The sequence below is a fragment of the Ambystoma mexicanum genome, chromosome 9 (genome assembly GCF_040938575.1).
Source record: "Ambystoma mexicanum isolate Mex_15411 chromosome 9, UKY_AmexF1_1, whole genome shotgun sequence".
Lineage (NCBI taxonomy): Eukaryota > Metazoa > Chordata > Amphibia > Caudata > Ambystomatidae > Ambystoma > Ambystoma mexicanum.
Genome location: NC_090931.1, coordinates 644,355,932 through 644,383,190, shown reverse-complemented (window position 1 = coordinate 644,383,190; position 27,259 = coordinate 644,355,932). Strand labels below are relative to the sequence as shown.

General features: G+C 46.0%; 2 long non-coding RNA genes across 4 annotated transcripts in view; one reads left to right on the top strand and one right to left on the bottom strand.

Moving 5' to 3' along the window:
- The window catches only part of LOC138488417 (uncharacterized), a 188,188-nt gene that overhangs the window by 97,174 nt on the left and 63,755 nt on the right, over positions 1-27,259 (bottom strand). For all 3 annotated transcript variants that reach the window (XR_011274659.1, XR_011274660.1, XR_011274658.1), the window contains one exon: positions 12,211-12,334. This is a non-coding gene — a long non-coding RNA (uncharacterized lncRNA). The remainder of the gene's footprint in view (positions 1-12,210; positions 12,335-27,259) is intronic.
- Positions 41-27,259, top strand: part of LOC138488418 (uncharacterized) — a 204,411-nt gene continuing 177,192 nt past the window's right edge. The window contains exon 1 of the long non-coding RNA XR_011274661.1: positions 41-176. This is a non-coding gene — a long non-coding RNA (uncharacterized lncRNA). The remainder of the gene's footprint in view (positions 177-27,259) is intronic.

The window sequence follows — 27,259 nt, the reverse complement described above, 5'->3', positions numbered from 1 at the left end:
AGGAAGCAGCAGCGCGCCGGCTCCCCGCCCCCGCGCGCCCCTTCCGCTCTCCATCCGGGCACCCGCCGCGTTGCCATTGTTACTTTTCAAGATAAGGCCGTTGGTGCGGCGGGCCGGGCTTGTGGCAGGCAGGCCGGCCAGCCAGAGGCACTGGCTGGTGGCGGTAACTGCCGCAGGTGGGTGAAAATACCTTACTTTTTTTTATTTAATATCTCGCTTTAGGGCTGCAGGGATGTGAAAGGCAATGGAAGACCGCTCCCTCTGCAACAAAAGTCTAATACTGCCGCCTGGCGTGCTTGCCATTGCGCGCAGAGCTCCAACTATGATTGCCGACAGGCACCAACGCTGCGCCTCAAATATTAGAGGGCTCGGGCGCTGCCACGGATTCACAGCCCACGGTAACTGCCACGCTCACACGAAACGTGCGCTGTCTCACCGAGTGGTCAGGGCCAGGGGTGCCGTCTTCACACCCAGGCTAGGACTGGGGGCTCACCCCACGCCCCTTCTAAATGACATGGTACTGGCCAGGCACGTGTGGTGCTTCCCGGATGTTTACGGTGTACAATTGATCGTGTAACGGCAGCCATTCCTAGCACTTCGGTGGCAAGGTCCGATGCAAGCACCACTCTAAAATAACAAGACAGGAGTGCTTTACTCCACCGATAGGCGTTGGGTTCTGCCCCTCAACCACAGGATCTAGGTGCGGCACGTTGCCTATATGCGTGGGCGGCGACCGGCTGTGCAGACAGACGGCGCCCCTCACCATAAAAGGAACGTTGCAATGACTTACTTGGAAACCAGGGGTGATCCTTTTTATCCAAAGGTTTCTGGAACCTCTTCACATCGGAGTTGCTGCTCCCATGTCAGAAGCGGGGGCAACGACGTCCCCCCAATTCTAGGCTCAGCATGGTTCAAGAATACATTGAGTTGCAGGGACAGAGCACAGTGATATTCCATAGGATGCAGTGGAACAGGTGTCCAGTACTCCGTGAAAACAGACTTGCAGGGATAGCGTCGTGCAGGTGTAGAACGCAGTGCTTGCCACATACGAGGAGTTTTTCATTATGCAGGTTATGTGACAAGAAATGTAGAGTGGGGAATCCGGGCTCTCACCCATGCTAGCTTTACATTCGGGATGTCAATCTGTAGGTATGAAGGCATGCAATGGTGTTTATAACGCTCTTAACTTCACCCAGCGCATAAATTCAAATCGAAACGCTATAGGGGATGAATCAAAAGGGCATGGGAGGAAGGAAATCATTTAGTCCAGTACGTAACTGGTCCAATGTTTAAATGACTTCGATGGTGTCATCTAAACCTGTGATGGTGATTTGTGAAAAATCATTCCTGTGGTAGAAGTCCTACACATTTAGGTGGAAGAACAAGGGCAGGGGCTTTAATAATGTCAGAGACTGAACTAGACCAAGAAGCATTACTTAAGAAACAATTGTCACGCCGGAGGGCTGCACCTGGTGGTAACGGCTTTGGACCAAGTGAAGGGTCTTGTGCGTCGTGAGGGCCGTTAGCGTATCCCTGGTGCGGTTACAATCTGGTAAAGCCCTCCGCTCAGAGTTGTTACTAACCCGCCATTACATCTGTTGTCAATCGGGCTGTCCATGAGAAATGGAGCGCGAAGAGTGTGCTGGCCGTTTCTTATCCCAAAAACACCACAAAAAAATCAGATGGCCACAATAGAAATAGTAAAGGGAACTTCATGTAGTTCCCTTTACTATTTCCATTGGTGGACAATAGCACGGAGAGCTGCAAGGGAGATGAGCATGGAGGCCGGGACCAGAAAAGTAAATGGACCCTGGTGAAGAGTGGGGATAAATAAAAGGGAAAACAAGTTCTATGATTGGCAGATGTGAGCTGCCTCGTACAAATAGAACGTTTACCAAGACCATGGTTTTTACTAATAGCAGAGAATGGAAAATCACCAGGTACTTTACTAATAGAGAGACCTGTAAGAGGTCGGAAGGCGTTACTAATGAAAATATTGGCCCAAGGATAAAATGACTGAGGGATTCAGCCTGGACTGGGGAATTGCAAATGAAAGGAACGTGGATCTATGGCCACTGTGGCCAACGTCCTTGTTTGCAGTTGGCCTTCCGTTTTGGGTCATGAGGCCAGTTATTGGAAGCTTGGAATAGAAGCATCCGAATAGAAAGCATTGGAAAAGCCAGCAGTTTGGGGTTTTGCTAAAGGAACTGCAATACTGCAACGACCATCGGCATGCCCAACGTTATAGACTTACCTCTTGCAGAACAACATCCCTGCACTCTGCTTGCTGTTACTCTTTCACTCTGAGGTAAGTGAATAGGGCTGGGATGCTTGAGTACAGCTTCCGTGCACCCGCTGCTTTTCTGTTTGTGCTGTGTTAGATAGGGGAATCTGGGTGGGAGGTGAATCGTGGACCAAGTGTAGCACATGCACAGCAGGTCTGCTACACCCCTGCCCCATCTTCCTCTTTTGTCCTGCTGAGTATGGCAGTGGGGATAAGTAGGCTACATGGATAGCTGGGATGCTGTGCATCTCAGTCATGGTGTGGCTCGCAAGCTGCTGGGAAGCAAGGCACAGAAATGCAAACACTTTCTGAGGCCCTTCTTTGATATAAAAAACATTTTTTGTATTGCGCTCGTACACAAGTGTTTCAGAGAGCAACGGGGCAAGGGTGGGGAAACGAGGGAGAACAAAACAACGATCTTACTAGGCTCAGTGACATTGAGAACACGCAAGTGCGTGGAGGGGAGAAGAGGAAAGTGTTAAGCAAGGGATAAAAGCAACAGCTGGTAGTGCAGCCAGCAGGGTGGCAAGTGCAGGGTTTCATGCGCAGATAAGGGGTGTCCGATAAGTGCAGGTAAGGGGACTGTAGGGTTACAGATATAGACCCAAGTGCAGGGGTTGCCAGAAGGCAGTGCGGGTGAGTGGATGGGTCGGCAGGCACCTGGGCCCGAAGTCGGAGGGTAGCCAGGTGCATGGTACCAAGCAGACAGATCAGCAGGGGAGAGGAAGAGAAAAGGCAGAAGCAAAGAGGAAGGTCTTGAGGTGCTTCTGGAACTGGAGATGGTTCTCCAAGTTTTAGAGTGGCATGGAGGCTGTTCCAGAGAGAGGCCCCAGCCGAGGAAAGAGATTCCCCCCCAACTTGTTGCTTGGAGAAGCGACTGACCCTGAGGGAGTTGGAGGTGAAGAAGCGAATAGCTCGAGTGAGAAGGTATTTACAGAGGGAGAGTTAAAGATATTTTGAACCCAGGCCCCAGAAAGCCTTGTGGACAATGCAAAGGGTCTTCATTGCAGCCACTGGGAGCCAATGAAGAGCTCAGGAGTGGAGAGATACGATCCCAGGGCTTGAGGCCAAGGACAAGTCTTGCAGTCTGTTTTGGATGAGTAGCAGAGGGCGGCGAGTAGAAGCAGGCAGATTTAGAAAGAGGCTGTTGCAATCGTCAAGCATAGAGAGAACCAGAGCTCGAGAGACAGTAAGCTTCTGGTGGAAGGCGAGGAAAGGAAGAATACCTCTGAGGAGGGGCAGTTGGTAGTTATGACTTCTTGGAAACGTCAGATGTGAGGAGAAAAGGAGTGTGGAGTCAAAGATGACCCAGAGGTTCTTGGCCTCACAGGTGGGAGCAGGAAGAGGGTCGAGGGAGTCCGGCCAGATAGTGACAGGAAAGGAGGATGCAGGTGTGCTGTTGAGGAGAATCTCAGTCTTGCTGGCGTTAAGGCAGAGATCATTGCCGACACACCACTCCTGGATAGCGAACAGGCAGTCCGAGATTAGAGAAGGAGAGAAGGTGGTGGAGGTAAGCCTGAAGATGAGCGGAGTGCCATCTGCATAGCACTGAAAGTTGGAGCAGAGCGTTGCAATGTAGTGAGAAAGGGGTGCCAGTTATTGGTTGAACAGCCAGGGAGAGAGGTTAGACCCCTGGGAAACACCACAGGTAGAGAGTGAGATAGAGGAAAGGAAGGACCCAAGTTGGACCTGGGAGGGTCGATCAAAGAGGAAATAGGTCAGCCAGGGTCTGATGTTGATACCCTGGTTGTCACAGAGACGGTTGCGCAGGATGGCATGGTTGACGGTATCAAAGGCAGAAGAGGGATTGTGTAGGATGAGGACAGAAGGGATGTTAGAGTCAAGGTTGGAGAGCCAGTCTCCACGGATGTTCAGGAGAGCAGTTTCCATGCTTCTGGCAGCTCTAAAGTCAGACTGATGGTCATGGTGACAACCAGCAGAATCGGTGTGAAGATTAAGCTGGGAGATGGCCAGCTTTTCCAGGAGTTTGCCCAGGAAAGGAGTGATGGAGATCGGGCGATGGTTAGCCGGGTAGTTTCTCCCACTACCCGTGTCCTTAAATGATGTGGGAGGTTGGGGTGGAGGGAAGGGCATACAGCACACAGAGCAGATGCAATGCAACATGCAGGTCAAGACACAGAAAGCACCAAAGTGTGCATTGTCTGTTGCATGCAACATTCCATGATCACTCTTTATAGTATTAGCTTTGCCTGCCTCCTTTGGTGGCTTTTTAGGCATTTCGCAAATTGATCCCGACAGCCCTTTTAGGGTTATCAAATCTTTAGATGCATTTTTTTCTTAACAAAATAAAAGTGTAAAATGACAAACCTCTTTTTATTGACGTGTGCAATTTCTATTTTCATCAGATCGTGACAAAAGCTCTTGATGAAATGAAGAAAAATGATAGGGTTTTTTATCTAACAAGAACCAAGTTGCATACTTTGAAATCCATAATTATATATTGGTTGTTGAAAAAATAAAATAACTTCTCTTGCGTATAGTTGGTTCCTGGTTACCAGAAGTGACTACAGCTACCAGAATTCACTGAGACCTAAATTGAGACTAATTAGTAACAACTGAAAAGACTGCCTTCCCGAAGATTGTAAGAGACATGAAAGTGCTTGGAGGAGAAGAGCAACTGAACGGCAGCAGATGGGATTCTACCCTGTTATTACTTGATCATTGTTGGGATTTAACCCTGTTACTACTTGCGTCAGGTATACAAAACTGGGAACTAGAGTGCGTGCCTCACCCCCTCTTTTTGCTCTTGCGTATTAGATTGCAGCAAAGACTAATTAACCACAGATTTGCCTAAATAAAGGAAGCTTGTATTTCATTTTTTTTCTTCAAACTAGCGCATGTTCACTTTAGTTTTATCGCTGTGAGCCACTGCATCAGCATTCAGTATCTTGAGACCGCACTAGGAGAGCATGACGGTATTGCTTGTAACTGTATGTTGCTCTCACTGTATTGATCTAAGTAGATTGTTAAAGGTGTGTTTCGCGAGCGGAACCATACAATTCCTTTTTTATGGGTGGGTTATTGAAATAAATGCTGTATTCTCGGAGGATAACCCACATGCAACAGCTTCAAGAGAGTTAGGCCTGATTTATGTATGTATATCACATATGTTGGTATTGAACGTGCTACATTTGTGTATTGCATGCCAATATGTTTCTATGCCCACTTTAGCAAGTGCAGGACAGGCTAAGGAAAGGAACTAATTAGATGCCAATCCCTACTGCTAACTAAGGCTTACTTGAGTGCAGCCTTTACAAGGCCTGGCATCTTTTTGATATTTTAATTATAGGGTGCTTCAGATAACAGGGTGTTGATAACTTAAGCAAACATAAGATATGACTTTGGAGGAAACTCTGCCTTTTGTATATAGGAGGACCACATCTTTAAATCTTCCTTTTGTTCAAAGGGTTCGAATCGGGAATTCATTTGGCAGGTGACTCGATTCGTAGCCCACCTTTTTACCCTAAACAGGAGTGGGCCCCAGGTATAGCTGGATGTGGAGAGTTGTCCACTTCTGCCTGCAGACCGCCCAATCCGTCCCACACAATACATTGATTGGCTAGAAGGGGATATGACAAGCATAATATGCTTTTTTGAATGGATGCAGGGCAGGGATCGACATGAGCAATTGTTGATCAGGAGCAAAAAGCAGCTCCTGGGTATCACCTGTTGGGCAGGAGCCACCATGGGGCGCCGCAAATCGAACTAATGTGCAAGATGCAAACTCTAACCTTGTATCTTATATATTACCCAATATGCTGTAAATCAGTGGCGTAACACAAAATGTGGGGGCCCCCCTGCGAGCCATGCTGAGGGGGCCCCTCCCATCTCGGCAACAAATCACGGTCGTGCCACACTCTGGGCGGGCCTAGATTATCACGCTTGCACAATACGAATGAACGTGCTGCTGAAGGGTATGTCGCACACTGTACTAGGAGAAAGATATAAATATGTGTTTTAGTGCAATATACAGCACACTTTCTGAGAATAATTGGCCAAATATCCAGAGTGTTTGCAATTGTTTTGTAGGGTAACACCAATCCAATATATGCAAGTCACCAACGGTGCACAGGAACATTAATGCTTTGCTATTAAAAAAGCCATGCCACATTGAAAACATGTCCCACTGGCTGCACAATGTAGACATGTGTAGACGCGTTATGAAATTACAGTAAAGCATGCCAGGCCACATTTATACAGACCTGGACTGGATGCACAAAAATGCCAGTCGAAGCAATAACACTCATCAAGAAGAGAGCACACATTGAAGCCCGGGTCTCTGCTGCCTCGAACAACACGGCCAAACTCTTTAAAATCTTCATGGAACTGGTCAATCCTGTTGCGGTCTCCACCTCTCTGGTTCCCTCCCAGGCCCTCTGTATGGCTCTGGCCTCTCACTTCTCAGCTAAAACTCAGGACATCCTGTCCACTATCTCCTCTTCCTCTCCCTCTTCCTTTCTCGGCCCCCCTTTGGCCATCTCTACCTCTCCTCCTCCTTTCTCCTCTTTCTCTCTGACCACACCTGACAAGGTTTCTAAGACAAGTCCGATCCATGAAAGTGTCGTCCAAACAGGTGCTCCCCTGCTCCTCCAGAACCATCAAGGGCCATATTGATACCCTCGATGCACCTTGACCAATTTCTGTAATCACTCTTTCACCACTGTAACGTTCCCCTCTCCCCTTAAGCACTCCCTTGAGCACCCATTCCTCAAGAAGCAGTCTGCCGATCCTACCTGTCCGGCAAACTATCGCCCAATCTCTATCACACCTTTCCTGGGAAAGCTCTTGGAAAAAAGCTGGCAATCTCCCAGCTTACTCTCCACGTTGAATCTGTTGGTTGTCTCCATGACCATAAGTCTAGCTCCAGAGCTGCCAGAGGCACGGAAACATCTCTCCTGAATACCTGTGATGATCTGCTCTCTAACCTTGATTCCAGCATTCCTTCTGTCCTAATCCTCTGTGATCTTTCCTCGACTTTCGACACAGTCAACCAAGCCATCCTGATCAATGGACTACGTTAGAACCTGGGCATCACGGATCAGGGTCTGGAGTGGCTGACCTCCTTCCTCTTGGACTGCCCCTGCCAGGTCCAACTTGGTCCCTTTTTTTTCCATCACCTCTCTCTCTCTTCCTGTGGCATTCCCCAGGGCTCTATCCTCTCACCCTAGTTTTTCAACCTCTACTCGGCCCCTTTGGCCCACCTGATCTCTACCTTCTCCTCTAACTTTCAGTGTTATGCGAATGGCACTCAGCTTTCCTTCAGGCTCCTCTCATCTCTTGCTCATTCCTGACTGTCTATCCGTGATTCATGATTGGTGGACCTCCAACGATATCGACGTTAGTGCCATTAAGATGGAGATCCTTCTCATTGGGACCCCTGCCCCTGCTTTCCCTCTCTCACTCTGGCCACCCACCTTGGGCCCTCTTTATTTGCCTTCCTGCTAGGCAAAAAACCTTTGGTGTCATCTTTGACTCTACTCTCTCTTTCTCTCCTCGCATCTCGGACGTCGCCAAGAGGTCCCACTACCTACCAGCTGCTCCTCCTCAAAGGGACTCTTCCCTTTCTCACTTTCCCCCAGAAGCTCACTGTCTCCAGAGCCCTGTTTCTCTGTAGGCTGGACTACTGTAACAGCATCTTTCTCAAGCTACCTTCCTCTACTCTCCGCCCTCTGCAACTTATCCAGAACAGGACAGCAAGACTTGTCCTTGGCCACATGCCCAGGGATCATATCTCTACAGCCCTGAAATCTCTCCACTGGCTTTCGGTGGTTGCAAGAATAAAGTTCAAGGCCCTTTGCATTATCCACAAGGCTTTCTGGGGTCGGGCCCACACTACAACCAACGCTCTCTTCCAAAATACCTTTTTTCTCTAGCCCTTCCACCGGCTACCTCCAACTCTCTAAGGGCTAGATGCTTCTTCAGGCAGAGAGTGGGGGTGGTAGATCTCTCTCTTCTGCAGATGCCTCCCCCTGGAATGGCCTCCCTGCCCCTCTGAAACTTTAGCGGACCACCTGATGTTCGGAAGCAGCTCAAACCTTTCCTCTTCTCCTCTGCTTTTGCTCTCTCCCTCCCCTGCTGACCTACCTGTCTGTTGTACCGACTGGTTGCTTGAGAGTCTCACTGAGTCCAGGCTCTTTCTTGATCAGTCACCCTTGCACTGCCGATGGCCTACCACACACTTAGGGACTGTAACTTTAACCCTACAGTCCCTTGTTCTCCTTGCACTACCCAGAGCTGCACTGTCCTGGCTGCACTTACTGAGAGCATTACAGCCCTGTTTTCCCCGCCCTTCTTCCTTGCACTCCCCCTCCCTTTCCCCTTGCATTTCTCATTCTCTCACTTGCCCGATTCGAATGACACAAGGCCTAGTAAGATCATTTGTCTTGTCACTCCCTATATCTTCACTCCATTGCTTGTCGCTCCAAGAATCACTTGTGTACAGGTGTGTTATAATAGACTTTTATCATATAATTTTATCACAGATACTCCAAAAAATATACAATGCTTCATTAAGAATTGGCTAGACTGGCAGCACCCAAATGCCAATCTAGCCAGGTAATTACACTTAGCAGGACTGCTTTATCAGAAATGCGCAGTTAAAAAAAAGTCATAGCAAATTGAAGAATAACTAGACTGGCTGCACCAAAATGCCCCTATAGCCACTAATACCACATATCATGCCTGCTTAGCCTGGACATGGACAACCATTATGATTTATCGCACAATCCCACCTCCCACACATGCCCTCTCCCTCCCATGCCCTAGCCCAACCTCCAAAATCCGCTTGTTGGCCCAGAATTACCTTCACGTCCCTCCTCCTTGTCCTAGAGCTTACGTTTGAGGCTCCTGGCCTCATAGTTAAGTACTGGGATGAGAAAGAGTGAGATTAGGAGTAATGAAGATACAGGTAGCTAAGTCAGGCATTACCTCTATATACCTCTACCTCATCCCAGTGCTTGTGTATGAGGCAAGCACTGCCCCATACACAATTACATGGACAAGAAAGAATGGGGCTAGGAGTAAAGACGATTACCAATAAGTAATTAAGGCATTAAACACAAGTAGGGTCTTAACAGTATTCAGTTGACTGGGCTGCAGCACTCGACCCAGTAATTTTGGGCTATGTTGACTCAACCTGGCTGACCTTCAGAGCAGTTGCCGGACAGAACAGGACACGGATGTTAAACGGCACCTGGGTTAACAAGGGCCAAGCAGTTACTAACATAAAGCATTTCACTGTTAGTACCTGCATTCAAATGCCAAATCTTTTAGGCAATTGAAATTGTGATGTGTGTTTTAGCACTTTCATGGCAGGGAAGTGATTGGAAGTGTAGAAAGGGAGCAGGAGACCGTTCATTCTCACAACAGTTCATAAGTGGGTGCTTTCACACTTAAAGGAGAGAGTTAACTGCTTGTAACATTGAAGCTGCACTAGAATAGTCTCATTAAAATGCGTAAAGAAGTTAAATGCCCCCACACAAAAAATGTTGCCTCCCCCACCACCTGTGAAGTTAGCGCCTGTCCCAACATTTGAAGCATCAGCCCCCTGAAATGTAGGTTTTGTTGCGCCCCTGAGCACAAGCACAAACACCATTCACCATATACACGCACGCACACCAGCCATCCTTACATTTAAGTGTGCACCCTTTCACTGTACACGCACACCGAGTCACCCATACATTTGTGTGCACCCTTTCACCATACACTCACACACACACGTCATGGGGTTGAGGGGAGCCCTATTACTTCAAAAAGAAATTGGACCTCAGTATAAGTTTGCCGGTCCGGTAACAAAGGTACCGGTAAGCTTGCCGGTACTGTTGTTACCAGATCAGCAAACTATGAGTTCTGCTCGAGGGTGCCTTCCCGCCCGCCAGGTCTAACCTGGCGGGCGTACCGGCACCCGTGAGTAGAGCATGTCGGGTGCGCCTGCATCCGATCTCCTCATTCCCATTGAACTCTATGGGGATCAAATGGGAATGGGGAGCATTTTTTTCCGCCGCCCGCAAATGGGCAATTACCAGGTCCGGCAGGGCCGTAATGACCCGGTAATTTCCCATTCGCGGATGCTGGAAAAAAGCGCAAGTTTGGCGGCAGCCTGGCAGTTTTACCGGCAAGGCTATTGCCAAACTTGTAATGAGGCTGATTGTTTCTTTTTGAAGTCACTCTGACTTCATAAAGACATTATTTCTGTTACAGAAATAATTTCTTCATGAAGGCAAAGTGATTTAAAAAAGAAATAAAAAAAAAAGATTTTGAAAAAAATATTAGTTTTCATTTTTTTTCAAGTGGGGCCCCCTCCCAGGACATGTGCTAGCGGGCCCCCCCGCGCTGCGGGGGCCCCTGTTACGCCAGTGCTGTAAATGTTCCTTAGGTGAGTTCTTTATTCTCCTCGATATCCATTCCCAAGCATACACAGTTAATATCACATAGCTAGGTTTCTATGGCACCACTTGCCATAGGAGTTAAAAGTAGCTCCTGATAACTGTTTGTTTTATGCTAACCAGGCTCCCATTGGTTATAACCAGGAGCTGCATAGTTCCCAGCTTCTGGCAATTTCGAACCCTGCAACGTGTATTTTTGTCCTGCACATTTCGTTCTTAAGTTTGAAACTATGAACTACGATTTTGAACATTGCAACTTCTCAGGACAGCAGGTGTCGGGATTGCATAACTGATCCATGATTAATATCAATCAAAAGCTCACAGCGATAATGGTTGTCTTGTGGAAGGACATCCACACAACAGGAGAGGTCAAGCACAGACTGTGCTCCCTGAGCGACAAGGCTGCTGTTCCCTCCCATTGGCAGAGTGTTTGGGGATTGCTGGCAAAGTCTGTGTCCACCTTGCTCAAAATTCTGGACTTGTTGCATGGCGCTTTAAAGGAGAATTCTGCCCTACCCCTTCTAATGCTCACCCGTACTTAAGATGGAGGAGTAATATTGTTCAGTCTTACGTATAAAGAAATAGAGCATTCATTTAGGTGGGATGCTTAGTCTACTGGATGTGAACAATTCCACCAAGACAATTGGTGCAGAGAGTCGCAAATTCAGCGATAGTTAACATCACTTGCAATTGGTTAAGGTCCACTACAAAGGGGCCCATATTACCAGGCAGCACCGTATTTCGCCTCTCTAGGGGCATCGGAAATTAAGACTGAAAATAGAAAGGTGAACTGCTGGAACCTGCCTCGCTCTTCCACCCTGAGTATCCCGTGAACTGGCCCAACTCTCTCGGTTGCTCTTGGATTCTCCTGCATACGCTAAACTTGCTTTTCTCCTAATTGTTCATCTCTAAACTTCATGGTTAGGGTTTCTTCATCAGCACACGGTTGCTACAAGTATCCCTGTTGTCATTTTCTTGTGTACAGTGGTGCTCTATAAACGGGTGCTGTAGGGCTCGGGCAACCCCCGCCCCCCAGGAAAAGCAATCGGCGCGAAGTACCCTTTCAATGGCACTTGCTAAAATCTGGCTTTCGGGACACCCCGCAACTCTTAAGTTGGTTCGCCTGGTTCTGAACACCTTTACTGTTCATATAATTTTTTTTTCCACACACTTGGAGGAGAGGCGATTTGTCATTTTTCGACTATCTCAAGGAGAGCCAGGGTTCACTATGGAGCAGACACCTCCTCTTTTTGCAGGGTTACCTCAGTTGACACTGGTGCTTGCTAATCCTGGATCAGGCATCCACTGACAGGGCCCAGAGTTTAAACTTTACAGTTGGCTTTCAGCTCTTGTATATGGCCCACATTTCTTTTATACTTTAAACATTAATAATTCATCTGAAGCTAAACCATCTTTGTCAACCTTTGGGAAACGAGAGCTGCTTAAGACAAGGAAAGAGGTGATTGCTGTAGAGAGAAGAGACCAATAGGTAGGAAAGGGACATGATTTAACTGCACCTACCTCCGAGGAAGGAATCACAAATGCCCCCGTTATCGATTATCCTATGGTGAAGGTGCCAACCCGGTTCTGTAAGATCTCCTCCTGAGATGAGGCAACGCTGGCTATTCATTTCCCATCCGCTGCACTGAAATGTGAAGAAGCACACAGGTCGGTCAAGAAAATGGCAAGTTATGCTATACTTAGGCAAGGAACGAAGCGCAGTACATCAGCATACAAGCATTAGTCAACAAGGCCTTGGAGCAACACTTGACGCAGCAACAGCAGCTAAAATATAAATACTGAAACATGAGGCAGCTTCCCTATGCATATTGGTGCCCAGGGAAGCGCGCCACCATGCACACTGGCCTACAAACCCACGCCGGTCATTTTAAATGTCATTGGATCATATATAAGAAAAAGAACAATTTGCAACTGTCCTGCCTGGGCAGGAATATGGCCTCTCAATGGAACTTCAAGCATGCTTTCTAGTCCCCAGGAGCAATCTCTTGGAGTGCCTCTTTTCCCTTGAACACCAGCGTCATCTGGGAGCATCAGCCCCCACACCCCCACCTGTGCATACATGTACATTCTGTAAAAGATGAGCTCTGTACATGTTTGTTTGTGCTCTTTATATGTCAGTTTCCCTCTTGTATGCCCACCGCCTCCCTGCTAGTTTCCTTGTTTCTGTGGCCTTCATTGCATCTTGTATTCTATGGCTATATGTTTTATGTAATGAGTGATTTATCACAACAGTAGCAACAACAACATTCCGGTCAGGGGCATGTTGGCAAGGTGAGGTCCTAAGAGACCTCGCACATCTATTGCCCAAACCGTTACTGGCAACAGTTGATGTGACCCCGTTAATGGACTGGGTGGCCAGAACAGATCTGGCTTCCAGACTTCTGGGGGCTTTTTTTGTCTCTTCTTATTGGTGTTTCAATGATTTTATTGATCAATTTTATAAAGGTATCTTAGAACAAAAGACCCTGGTGGTCAAAAGTATGCAGAGATATATCTAACGCTGTCTGGGGGTCCTTTCACAGCGCCTTCCCTTTTCCCCAAGCATCCCTTCACTTCCAGCAGCTATCTCAGAACAATAGACGTCTAATCCTTGAGTAAAATGTGATTGGCCTCGAGCACATGACCTCCAGCCACAGTGTATGCATAAGGAAAAGATAATTCAAATGTATCAGTTGGACACCGCCGATAGCAAGACCTGGCACAGCGCTTTAAGTCTAGCTCAACCTTGTTCTTGGATCACTAGGCAAATTAGAGTACATTGAGATTCGGGGCATCAATGGAAAGGCAACGTTTGCATGTCCTGCCTGAGAAAGATATCGGGGGAAATGAGTTAAGGTGGTGTCCTGAGTTTGTATTCTGTCCATTTCAATAGCTCTAACCCTGAGGGTATCCAACGCCTGCTTCGGTTTGATTTACTGTCTCTGTTTTAATGCTTACAGGTGATCCTTTAAAAGCTTTCCTGTCTGTCCTGTAAGTTCCAGTTGAATGGTGATGTACAGGGCATTTTAGATGGGTCTCGCTTCTGAGAATGTGTGCGAGTGATACCTTATTATCAATGGAAGGTCCAGTTCAAGAGTAGCAAGCTATGCAAGTTGAGTAAACGGTAACGTGAGGGGCAGTAGGGAGTGGAGAAGAAGTACCTGCAGTGCAGTTGTCTCTTGGGTGAGCGGGATACACGGTGCTGTGCAGTGTAGTTGTTGTTTGTGATAGACTTCTTAGTTGCATTCCTGAAAACAGTACCAGCGTCACTCTACTAGTTATGTGAAGTTATTAAGAGGTATTGGCGGTACAACATGAGTGCATGGGAACAGGCTGAAGGGGCCAAAAGGAGGTGGGTCTTCCCCCAATACTACAGAGACCTTTCACCCATTAGTACAGGAGATTTCCTTAATCCGATCATTTGCGAGTGGGCGCTACAGAGGAGAGGTCAGTGTATTAGCTGATATGGGCTTGAAATGTGTCCACTCGCAAGAAAGTTCTCCAAAGAGCCCTGGTGCCGGGGAACACCCGCACAGCATGATAGGGGACCACCATCTTGCAAAGAGGAGAGAGCAGTGCATGCAAGGATGGGATGTCCCGCCTCCCACATGTAAAGTAGTGGAGGAGATGTCCAACCTGGAGCTTCAGAGTGAGGGTGCACAATTCCACAGGGGTTGCCCCTGTCAAACTGGCATTCAATGATGTCTGTCAGTTACGCAGGTGGGCATTAGCCTGTGTGCTAAGGGATGTTTGAATGTGCTCCTAAACAGTACACAGTCTGGGGCTTAGTGTACCAGGAACACACATGTTGAGGAGAAAATAGGCAGTTCCCTCATTCTTGATGGCAGTGGCCTAGATAACTCCACAGGGGAGTGAGAGATAGAAAGATGCTCATACTGTCTCTTGTTCAAGAAGCGGAATGAAATTGGAGATTGGATTGGTCCAGCTCCTGAAAGGGCCAATGGTTGCCTCTAGGGCCTGAAGGAAGATGGTTCTCCCAATCTGGGTACGGCCGAAGAGCCACACACTTCACCTGTCACTGTGATGCACCAAGATATCCACTTGGGCATTTTGCATTAATTTTCCGCTGTATGTTGCCTCCTTTTGCTATGTAAGGGACACCAAAAAGGAGAGGCTCAGCTACTTCTATGGGGTCAGTGAAGGATAGGCCTAGCCTACCTCGTTTGCTCATGCAGAAAGTCCCCTCAAATGTGGTAAGCCCCTGTCCTTTAGTACCAGTCCTACTGTTGGGTTCAAGAGGTAACCAGAATAGAGGACCTTGGAGAGCCTCTACAAAAATACAAGAACCCAGGACTTCAAGCTATTGCAAACCACCAATGCATCAAACGGACAAGACTTTGTAAATCCAATTTGGGAAGAGAAGGCCTGTAAGCAGCTTGACTTTTGGATATCCACAGCCAGTAAATATCGCACTTCCCGTGGGGCCTAGGAGAGAAAGTCAGCTATGTGCTGGGGACTCCTGAATGCAAAATAGAATCTTCTCGTTTCACCACTGATTTAATGGAAAAGCACTACCCAATTAGTAATAGTTTTCTACTGAGCAAATCTAGGATGGATACGTTCTTAGAATCCACCATTGGACTATGCCCTATCCCATATCCATTTTCTTTGACATCTGATAAGTCACGTACCTCGTACCTTCTTCATGCTTTAGTCAAATATGCCCAAGTAAAGGCTTATGTTCAAATGACATTTTGTGAGGACTGGCTCATGGACTGGGTTATGGTGCATACACATGAGTATTAACTATTTGAGTGTTGGGAGTTAAGTGATTTCCAATACACGTTTGGATGTTCTATATCCTTCCTAAGAACACCCAAAGACTTATGTTTGGAAAAGCAGGCAACTCCATAGGGTCTTTCTGTCCCTGTAGAATATGATCATGCATTTAGCTTTATGCTCAAGGATGTCTTTGTAGCCTTCAAGTCGTGGGATCTCTGTAGTCCACAATGCATATGTTATGTTATGTAAACAACTGAAGCACTGGTGTTAGCGGGAAGCAGTGTGGCTGGTAAAAACAGTTGCCTGCAGCAGTGAATAAGAGAACTATGTACACATACATAATTGAACATTGATGGTGGTGCTTTGGTTCACATGTTAGAATCTAAAACATTGGTGTAATAGCAAAATAGTGGACAGTTGTTTACAAGGGATGCGAGCATCAAGCGGAGTAGAGTAGAAGCTAGAAGCATGTGAAGAATCCAAGAGAGCGCTGTGTGGATGCATTCTATTTCGACACTGATGCATACTGTGTTTCGTGTAGCAGATCTGTATAAAGAGCATAGACTTAGCAACGCCAACCATACACTGAGGAAACCTCTTTGCTAGCCTTGGCTTCTGGGAAGATTTTATGCTGGAATTTGTGTTGCTGCAGTCAGTGCTCCAGATAAGATTTGGACGTTTTTTTACTCCCTATTGGGTGTAAAATGATTTTTTGGGAGTAAAAAATGTAAGTCCAATTTCCAATGAGAGTATTTTATAAGTGAGTAAAAACTGAAAACTGATTTTTTTGTAACATTTATTTCTTTGCACCTAGTTATTCATGCACATTAAAAGACATGTACTTCTTCCAATCAGGCTGTTAAAATAGTCGTTTCTTCCTATGGTACTACTAGTCTAATCATGGCACTGTGAGGGTGAAAGCAGGGGCAAAGATTCTACATGTCTTTTTCCTTTTTTTTATTGGGAGTATTTTTACTACCCGTTTATTTTTTGAGAGTATTAGCCAATTTTAGGGAGTAAAAGTGGCCGATACACCCCTTATCTGTAGGGCTGAATGCAGTTCTTAAGACGACTGCTAGTCTGGCGAAACTTTCCTTCAATGAATTAAAGCTACCTTTTCTAGTTGGGGCTCATGGAACAGAAGGGTAATTGGGCCCCAGTATAAGTCAGCCGGTCCGGTATTAAAGTGCTGGTATTAATGTATACCAGCACTTTACCGCGCTGGCCGACTACAGGTTTGCTGGTGGGGCACCTGAGTTACTTCCAGCTGGAAGTAAGGCAGGTGTTTTACCAGCAAAGAACGCCGTTATTACTGGCACCGGTATTGCCGGTGCTGGTAATGATGGCAAAACCCTGAGTGGAGCGCTGTGGGACTCTATGAATGGCGATTACACCGTCGCTCCGGTACGTGTAATCTGGCGGTAATGATACCAGACCGAATGCTGGAAACGATAATAGCAGTTGCTGGGATATACCACTGGGGCTTCTATGTCCTTTCATCGTCCGGCATTTCTACTCCTGCATTTTAAATGTATAAAATAACGATTTTTTTGTTTTTGGGGTTAGGGGGTCCACCAAATTCCCCCTTCCCCACCTGTTTGTAACTATACCCAACCCTCAACCCTTTATCTGCCCTTTCCCACCCCCCCCCCCAAAAACTTGAGGAACTTTTTCGTTATTAATTACATGTTTAATATGCAGGCGTCGAAATGCCTGATGATGAAAGACATTGTACCCCACCAGGATACCCCATTGTCTGTTAGTCTCCATGCACGAGCACCCTAAATACAAATCTGGTCAATAACTTCAATGAGTATCCGCGCCATTTAATTTTTTAGGATGGTGTGTGACGCTCAGTGGTTTGTCAAGGTTTCCATCACCTCCCATGTGTTTGTAGCCCTTGACAGTAAAAGTTGCTATCCTAAGACCAAAGGTGAATAGTGGAAGGTAAAGGCAACTGACACTTTAGCTCAACCGTAGAGATTATTGGGCAGTTTCTTAGGTACAATGAGTTTAATTGCTTGTTCGGCTACTGCTCTTTAGGACACCCCACTCTTCATGCATATTACTTTCCCTAAAGGGAGCGGGAACCCCTATTGGGTACTTCCAGGTATGCAGAGTACCCTGTTTAAGGCTTACCCCAATGAGGACAAGATGCTCGAAACTTCCAATGGAAAGAGGAGCACCTAAAGTGGCTCCAGTTGGTAGTAGGAATATGTTTTACTGAGTTAGCTCAACAGAATCTAACTAACGGCGACCCTCGCCCAAACTCCTCAACTCACTGGAGGTTTTCTAGGTACCAAATACAAAGCACACCAAATCTCACCATGTCATGGGTTTTCCTATTTCCTCCAGGCTGGCTGGAGGAATTCCATGATTAGTCCCACACATCATGATACTGCTTGCTCTATGTGATGTAGTGATGTGGGTTGTCTTCTCAATTTGAGATGCACACATTAAGTTTCCTCTGTGGCAGTTTGTGCTCTGTTATGTGTGGTTTATTGTGAGATTTTCCATTGCTCTGTGCTTGGGTTGCCAAACCGTAAAGTTACTTGGTTTGTGCATACTGGAAGTGCACCGTGATTGTTAAAATGGGAATGTACTGGATTGTCGCACTCGGTTCAAAGGGTACTTGAATTGTGAAGAGTGGGACTAATCTAGGGTTGTCAATTGGTTTAGTCAAACTGGGAGTACCTTGGGTTAATCATACTGGGTGTATACTGGGATTGTCAAAGTGTGAGTATTCTACTGGGTGTGCCAAACTGGGAACATGTCAATATGATTAACTGGGCTTGCACAGGCATTAAACTGGGAATACCCTGAGAATGTTTCTGATAAATCACGCTGCACTCAGTTTGAATTTGCTGCTAGGCACAATCCCAGGGGGAGGACCCAAGCTGTGGTGAAGGAAGTTGTACGTGCTACTATCTTCCCTGTGCCTGTATTGTAATTACACACAACAGTCTTATGTGCTATTGGTCATTGTGTTTTAATTTCGAATGATCACAATTATTGTGTATCATGACATTGTGGAGATTCGACTGATGCATGTGTGATAGGAGTTTAAGTACAGGATTAACAATAGCATGTCCCACTTCCTTCACCACAGTGTACTGGTATTGTCAGTCTGGGAACATGCTGGGATTCTGCAGGCAGCACAGATACTGCAATTGTGCAAAAGGGGGACATACTGAGTTGTCGAACTCGGGGTTCCTGGACTTGTCAAACTGGCAACATACAGGGATTGTCCAGAATGTCAACATTTTGGGATTGTGTAAAAAGTAACTATAGTAGGGTTGGTAAACTGTATACTGTGCTTGTTGAATAAGGAGTAAACTGGGATTTTCAAAGTAAGATTACTGTGCAAACAGGGATTTCAGGCATTGTCTAACTGGAAATGTACTGGATTAGTCAAATTGGCAATACACTTGAATTGGCGTATTAGGATTGTGCAAGCTAGTTGTATAGGGTGACTGTACAAAAAGGACTATAATGTGAATGTGCATTCTGTCAATATACAGAGGTTGGCAAACTGGAAATGTACTGGATTATTCAAACGGGTAATGGTCTATTCCTGTGAAAACTGGATATGACAGTGGGTGAGTATACGGAGTTCGTGCAGATGGGGGGCCTCCTCACGAGTTGGGCTGTAGCCTTTAAATGCGGTGGTAACGTTATTACCGCCGCATTTATGGGCTGGCCCTATCACGAGTTGGGCGCTAAATCGGTTGTTTTCCCTCCAGCTTATTTCTGGAGGTGAAAATCCCTGTTTTCGGCAGTGTTACAGCCGGGAATACAGCCCAACTCGCGATGAGGCCCTGGGTCTATAATGGACTGATGTAGATTGGGGTTTTATTGGAATAGTAGAACAGGACACTGGGTGTTGAGAGGAATGAACTATTCTGGGTTTGTGAAGCTGGAAATTTACCAGAATGGTTATATAATGGTATGCCCGTTTTTAAATGTCATGTTATGTTATATCTTCTTATCATGCAATGTCATTATTACAGGATCTCATATTATGAAATGACCTGCCATTACCTCATGTGACATATAAAATGACATATCCTGACATGTCAGTTTGTGCACAGATGATGTGAAGTAATGCATTTTAACACCTTTCATTTAAATGCTTAAATTATTGTTACTTATTTGTCTCGAGTCCTTTTTTTCTCATAGCCTTGCACTTATCAATGACTCTCTTGGGTTTTTGCATTCCTTTTCTCATTCCTAGTGTTTTTCAGATTTGTCTGCACACTTGTTGGGTTCTAATCACTGTTCTGGGTTCTCGTGTCCCTTTCAAGCTCTACGCACTTTACAGAATCCTCTGCGTTCTTTTCAGGTTCTGGGCACTTTGTAGGGTTCTCAATGTCTCTTTCTGATTGTGCGTGCTTCAGAGTTCTCAGCAATCCTTTCCGGTTATAGGCCCATGTCTGCATTCTCGGCACCCCTTTCAGTGTTCTAGATGCGTTTCTATGTTCTCTGCGTCACTCTCTGACGCCAGACCCTTTTTAAAAGGGTAACAGCGCCACTCTCTGGTGCTTTTTTCTAAGTTTTTGGCATTTGTCTCCAACTTTAGTTGCTTTTTTAGGGTTCTCAGCAGCGTTCTAGTTTGTAGGTGCCTAGCATGGGCGCCACTTTGGGTTTTCAAGGTTCTCAGGGAGGTATTCTGGCCTCTGAAGGCCAGGTATTGGGAGTCGGATACTGTCCATATCAGCCTCTCGGGACCGCAGCCCCATCCTTCTACCTCTTGTTCCAGATGCTGAACGCCTCCCTTGTGACAATTGTTCTCTTTTTAAACTCCTTCCCTTGAGTCGCGATTGACCGAGACCACCCCAGCCCCCCTTCTGTCTTTCAAATTGTGTTGACCCGAGGGTTTACAGCACAACCAGTTTTCCATTCTACACGCAGATGGCCGTGTAATAGAAATCCAGACCGACATCTTGGATTCTGTCAGCTGCTCTTTCTGTGTGTTTGATTAAGCGGCCGCGTGGAGATGTTGCTCAAAAAAACTGCTTACACATCTGTTCATTCATATTATATGCAAAGTGGGAGTTTAGCAGGACCTGGGTTAACAGCTGTTTGCACCTGGAACTACTTTTTTGGCAAGCATAAAATGCTGGTTGTAGAGCTAGCCTGCTAAGCACCCATGTGTTGGTGGTTACCGTTGGTGTAACACAAGGGTTTGCACTAGTGTTAGGGCTGGCACAATGACCCCACTTGTGCTGGTGTTTCCAGTGCCAACGCTCGTAAAAAATGTTATTAAACCAAGGGCGAAAAGCTGCAATGATTTGTCATTGTGCCTGTGCAAAGGCAGACTTTGTGGTGTTTTCGCACTGGCGCTAACAGAGGAATGTTGTGGTTGTTGGTGCACAGAGGAATGTTGTGGTTGTTGGTGCACAGAGGAATGTTGTGGTTGTTGGTGCATGTACAATGACTCGCTTTGTGCTCCTGCAAAGCAAATATGTGGCCATTTCCTTGGTGCTTCCACCCATGCAAATCCTGGATTTGCGCTAGTCGCAAACCTGCCACACTTAGCCATTTTACTGCCACAACACAGAGAAAAATGCTCCAGAACTAAGGCTAGTGGACAGTGGGCCATTGTTCCAGGGATTTGACGAGTATATGTGCCATAAAGTAGCTTTCGTGAGGCTATGCTAAGAGGCGCCAGTCAGTCTTATTTCAGGCTGGTTAAGGTGGGCTGTGCCTGGCAGTTGAACCCGCCCAAACAAGTCTGTGAGGCCAATAGCAAATGCTGACTGAGGGCTGGGTCTTTCCTTCTGTGTCTACCACCGGGTGCAGCTTCTGTCCATCAAGGCACCGCGGGGAGCATCGACCTTCCTCCTTTCTGGAAAGCGTCGCCAAAGGTAAACCAGGGTGGCAGAGTGCAATTAAACCAAGGCATTCCTGGGCTACGTGCACATAATGGAAAGCGTCCGTGATGTGTGGCATAACAGAAACTGTAACGTATATGCAGTGGATATAAGGCACACTAGCCCTGATGTGCAAAGTGGGCATACTGGAAAATGGCAATCCTCTTCTAGCTGGGCATATTGGAAACTGGCAAGGATCTGCCAAGTGGCATATGTTAATTTGATAATTGGTCCTAAAGTTGTGCTAAGTAGGTTTGCAGGAAAACCCGCAATTTTGTGATCACACGGCATTATGCAAACTGCCAATTATGTACTAGTTAGGTTCAAATTTACATACATATAAAATGGAGGGAATCAAAATGTGTGATTCTTTATGGTGGCATTGTCACTGTGATTTAGATAGTGTGTCCCATGACCTGTGAGCCTGCTTGTAATGAAATAACTAGCACTCTGCAAATATACCATTCTAAAAAAAAATATATATATATTTATATTTATATTTATATATATATATATATCACCTGACACTGTTTCTAATGTTTCATGTATAGTTCTTTTATTTTGGCTAAGCTGTCGGCTCATTCTCTGCTTGATCCAACCGCTGGCCACCAGTGTGATGAATTGACTAGTCTCTACAGGAGCACAAGAATGATGGGTGGATAAATATTACTAAGCTTCACATTACTACTAAGCAAGATATGATATCAATCATAAAGGTGAAACGGGGACAGCCCAAAGCCTCCTTGGCCTCTCAACAATAGTACTGAGATACCAAAATAAAGGAAATGTCCAATCTAGGATCTATATAAAAAAAAATACTTTATTAGTGTTTTGTATTTTTATTGATTGAACACGCTAATAGCCCACCTTTTGTAAAGGAAGACGCATACATTCAGACCTTGGAATAAAAAGGGGCCCTATGGGTCTGAAGAGAGGAGTTCAAAGTATGTCTTTTAGAAATGTAAAAATCCAGGTTCCGAGTGTATCTAGGGACCTTAAAACCAGTCCAGGGGGACAGAACCACTCAAAGTGTGGGTGAATTTATAATTGCCATATGTGTTTTTACCATATGTGTTTTTACCAATCTTGAAATCCTACTGCTACCTTTTTTGAGCCTAAAGGAAAATCAAAATCACGCATTACATAAGTGCCTTTGTATTAATGAGTGCAATTCAGTGTTTAGTGAAGTGAAATTTGCAGAAAGTAAGAATTGTGTCTGTGTTCTTTTTAACTCACCTTTGTGATTTATTTATGCTTAGAGAAGTTGATTGTGTTGTGCCAAGGATAAAGTGGTGTTTTTGATATTTTTGTACAAATTTCTATTACTTTTCATTTGAATAAATACCAATAGATTTCCTGTTCACTGGCCTGGTTTTTGGCTTGTTAGCTCAGGGAGAGGGATCCAAGGGTCATGATGTCTGAGATGGGGCTAACAAAAAAAATAATCTGTTAAACAATTTGTTGCATAACCACGAGTGGGGAGGGAAGGAACTCCCCGTGTTGAGGGTGGCTTCTCAATAAACCGTTACAAATTGGGGGCTCAGGCCGGGATTTGGCTTCCTATTTCTGACCCATGATAAGTGCATTGTGACAGTCTATTCATTTTGATGCAATTGCATTAAGGTGGAGGGAAAGTCATCTTTGTTTTGTAAAGTGCCTCTCGGACTTGACTCCTGAGTTCCAGGAAGGTGTATAGGTAAAAGAATTAAGAGTGTGTAAAAATTTATTTGAGTGAGGAAATCAAGCAGTGACAGGGTGATTTTGCCCCCCTGAATAAAGAACGTTTTTTTAAAGTGCAAAAAGCCAATTGTGAAAATGACTACTGTACAAATTGGGGAAGCCAGGGAGGATCTCCTAACTAAATTATTTCTCAAAGGAGAATGGCTTGAGGATGATGCAGGAAACTGGCAGACCAGAATTGTGTGCGAGGTTACCTCAGTAAGCAATGATATTTGGCTTGAAGACGGAATATTGCACAAAGCGCGTGAGGCATTTTATATGACCACAACTGCTTGTGATGAACAGATACAAATGGCTCAGCTAACTGCTCAGTTATGTTTTAATATGTTGTTAGTAGAAGAGCGTTGGCAAAATAGTGAGGCTAGTAGGATGAATCAGGCTGGAGACCTGTCGCAGGCCCAGGATCTTGTTCAAAAACTCAAAGCTGAGTTAAAAGCACTGCAGCAAGAGAGTGCAGAACGTGAAAAGCATTTTGTTGCACTGAAAAACTCATGTAGAAAATCTGAACGCAATGCGACTGAAGCTAAATGACCAATCTGCTCATAATAGTCTTTTTGGAGGACATTATTGCATTCCAAGAAATAAAACAATTGTAAACTGAAAATAGTCTATTATCAAAGGGGTTTATTACCCAAATGACTTTAATCAGATACATCAGCAGGTAAGTGCTCAGAAACAGAGGACACAGCTGGCTCAGGAGAAATACCCCTTGAATCGGGAATTACAGCGTCCTATTACAGATAAGTCAGCTGGAAATGGAGGTAAAAAATAAACAGTCAGCTTCTCTGGAATTGCATAGAAATTATAGAAGAGAGGAATGAGTTAGTTGAACGAGTGAGGCAAATAGAAGCTGAACTATTAGAGGCAGCAAAATGTAGGGATGAACAAGAGAAAGAGATTAGTCTCCTGAAGGAAAAATGCCTCGAATATGCATGCATCTTACAAGACTCACAGAGAGCGAATTAATCACTTCGGCAGGAGGTGCAGCAAACAAAGGAACGGTTGGTAGCTCAGAGCAGGGTGCATTCAAATAATCAGGCCTTGGTTTCAGAATTAAAATGCCAGCTCTCTGACTACCAACAGCAAATACATAAAGAGACACAGGTCTGAGAACCTCACCAAGGAAATCGAAAATCATAAACTATTATAAACTTGACTCAAGGCACCCTGACCAATCAGGATATGGGACAAGGCCCACTGATATAGGTGAGGTGCCCTTTCCAACAGGGGCCTCATACCAGTCATTTACAACCTCTTGTGCACAAATGGGAACCAACCTCATGCATGCCCCCTATGAAGAACAGGGTGACATGAGGCAGTTGGACTTACTCAGGCCTAGCCCAACTGGTCAAGAAGGCCAGTTCTGTCTGATATATCTACCTCACAGAAGGGATAGTTGCCGGACCAGTGTATCCTGGGAAGTAAGGAATAATATGGTAAGTACTTCAGACCATGAAAAGTCTTATGAGGAGAATGTCAGGGAGTTACATTGGCTGAAGATGCGATTACAATGAGGAAACTGCGTTATATCCTGGGCCTGAAAGGAACTCCAGGGAGAGTGACCCTGAGAGTTACTTTGGACCAGGCGAGATGAGTCCAGACCCCGTGGTTCTGGGAGATAATCAGTCTCAGAGATAGGGAGCCCCTAGACGACAGGGAAGGGAGTACATGTAGCAGTTTTGAGTCAGAAGGTGAATGGACTCTGGTGCAGAAGAAAAATACAGGGGAAACAAAGAAAAGGTTTTTGTCAAAGACCCAATAAGACAAATCAAAGCCATAAAGAGCTTCCTGACCCCATACCATAAGAATGCCAAGTATTCGGTATGGGAGCACCTAGAACTTTATGAGCAGACCAGGAATTATGTGAATTGTATACATTTGCTAAATGGACATTCTCACCTGAGTACTCCAGTTTCTTTGCAGGACTGGAGGACCAGGATCATCATAAATGGTCCACTTATAAGGCAGCCATCTGAAACATTTTCCAACCTTAGGAACCCACAAGAGGCCTGTAAGGCTGCACATAACCTGCAGTGTGGGGAAGATCGGGCGCTGAGGGCGTTTGTACAGAAGCAAGCACATTTGCTCAGACTTCCTGGCGGGTGAACACTAATGGTAGGGAGTTCTTAACTACATATTTCCATGCTCTCCCCAAATGCATGATGACTCAGTTGGCTTGTGACTTAGACGATCATAGGACCCTGGATTGGGCAATTGAACAGGCCACCAGGATTTGAGGTCGAAAAGCCTGCTGAGAGTAAAAATACCACCAAAACCATCTAACACCCCTGCAACGGTGGCAGAGGTAAAAACTACCCTTCTATTGGATCTCGACACAGGGCCTAAAAGTAACCCTCCTGCTAACAAGCAAAATGGAAAGCAGAAGGGGAACCCCCCCTCACCCCTCCCATGCCAGCCCAATCAAATGGTAGTCAGGCGGGTGCCAAGAACAATGATCCGTCTGACCCTGCCACCTATAAGCCCTTGGTACAAGGGTACTAAACCAATCCTGAGGTATGTGTACACTCCCCTGGCCCAAAGGGAGGGGCAATAATCGGGTGAGTTCTGCCCCAGGGAACATCCATCCAAACTTCCCTCAGGATGGAAGTGTCCCTCCACCTCCCAATCTGAACTTTTTCCCCAGATATCCCCCAAACCAGAACTTCTAAAACAATCCTCCTCTCTCTCCCCGGTTCCATGACCATAGATCCCTGAACGCGGGATATTTAGGGTGAAAATTATGGGGCTGGGGGGGTGAATTTCCAGTACCTGAGATACTCTGGGAGAAGGGACAGTTACCCCTTTCAGGAGCAGCAGAGGTATTACTTGAAAGCTCTGTACCACCCAGACAAGGTCTCGCTACTGGAGCGACAGGTCCAGCAACTGACCAATGATCTGGGGTGCATGCTGAGGGCTCAGTCCATCTCTCAACTTACCCCTGCTTCCCAGAATTCCCCAACATCCAGGTCTGATGCCCCAGGGGAGAAATGACGGGAGGAAACGTCTGACAAACCACAGGTGTAAAGGAGGAGGGGGGCCCGGGTGGAGGGGAGATGCCAAGCCCTTGAGGAAGCTTCCGTTCTCACCCAAATGGAACCCCTAAAAACCTCTTAAGCCTGAAAGAGTCTCTTCTACCCCCAAACTGTTAGAGCCCAAAGAGCAAAGGGTAAGTAGGAGAGGCCAGAGAAGAACCCACTTTGTGGAGGAACTCCGAATTATCCCCTTTACAAGAGAAGAATCCCTGGAGGGTTCAGGTAAGCAGACCTTCTCTTTCAAAAATGGGGGAATCCCTCCCAAAGAAGTGGGACAGAGTAAGTATGGAGACTGAACCAGAAAGTATTCAACCCCAAACATGTGAGCCAAACAGAAGTGAAACAGAGATGGTGTCCTAACAGGTTCTGCGAACTGCTGCAAGGTAATGGGGGACAGCCAAGGAGCCGGGGAAAAGGATTCCCAACGACTCCCATTGCGAGTTGCAAAGTGTTTTTTCAGATTTGAAACAGAAAATTGCCCAAGATCGCACAGTGGCGGAGTTCAATATTAAGAAAATGACCACTGGGCTGTCAAATAACTAACTCAACACTCACCTTGGAGGAGAAAGAAGGCCGATTTTATGCACCAGGTAAAGTGCAAGGTCAGTATTGAATTATCAGCTCTGGTGGATACCCAATCCCAAGCCACCCTCCTGTCAAAAAGGGCCTTTGACCAACTAAACTCAGGATGGGGAGGGCTACCAAATTCACAACTCCAAAATTTCGACGGGAATGATATTTCCATCGCAGGGACTGCGGATCTGGACATAACATTTGGACGGCACCAGCTGAAACATTGGATGATCGTTTTCACCCCTTGTTAACATTCTCCTGAGGAGGTTATCAGCTCGGATTGACTGCGTAAACAAGGTCCTCTGGATTCAGACTAACCGCCCCATCAATACAAATGAGTATCAATTATGTAAGTCTGAATGGTACTTGTTACGTAATTGATCCACTCTCTGAGAATGTAGAGTTTCATTTAAAAAATAACCAAGTCCCAGACATCTCTGTCATCTCGGTAGGAAAACAACCTGGTGATGGGAACCCTTCTCCATTCTTGAAAATCAACCTTCCTCCCAGTTTTAAGTGGCAATCCACACTGGAAGGGAACACCCTAAGATTTCAGCAGAAGAAACTTTGAGTCCTGTGAAAGCCGACAAGGAAGAGTCTGCTCAAAGT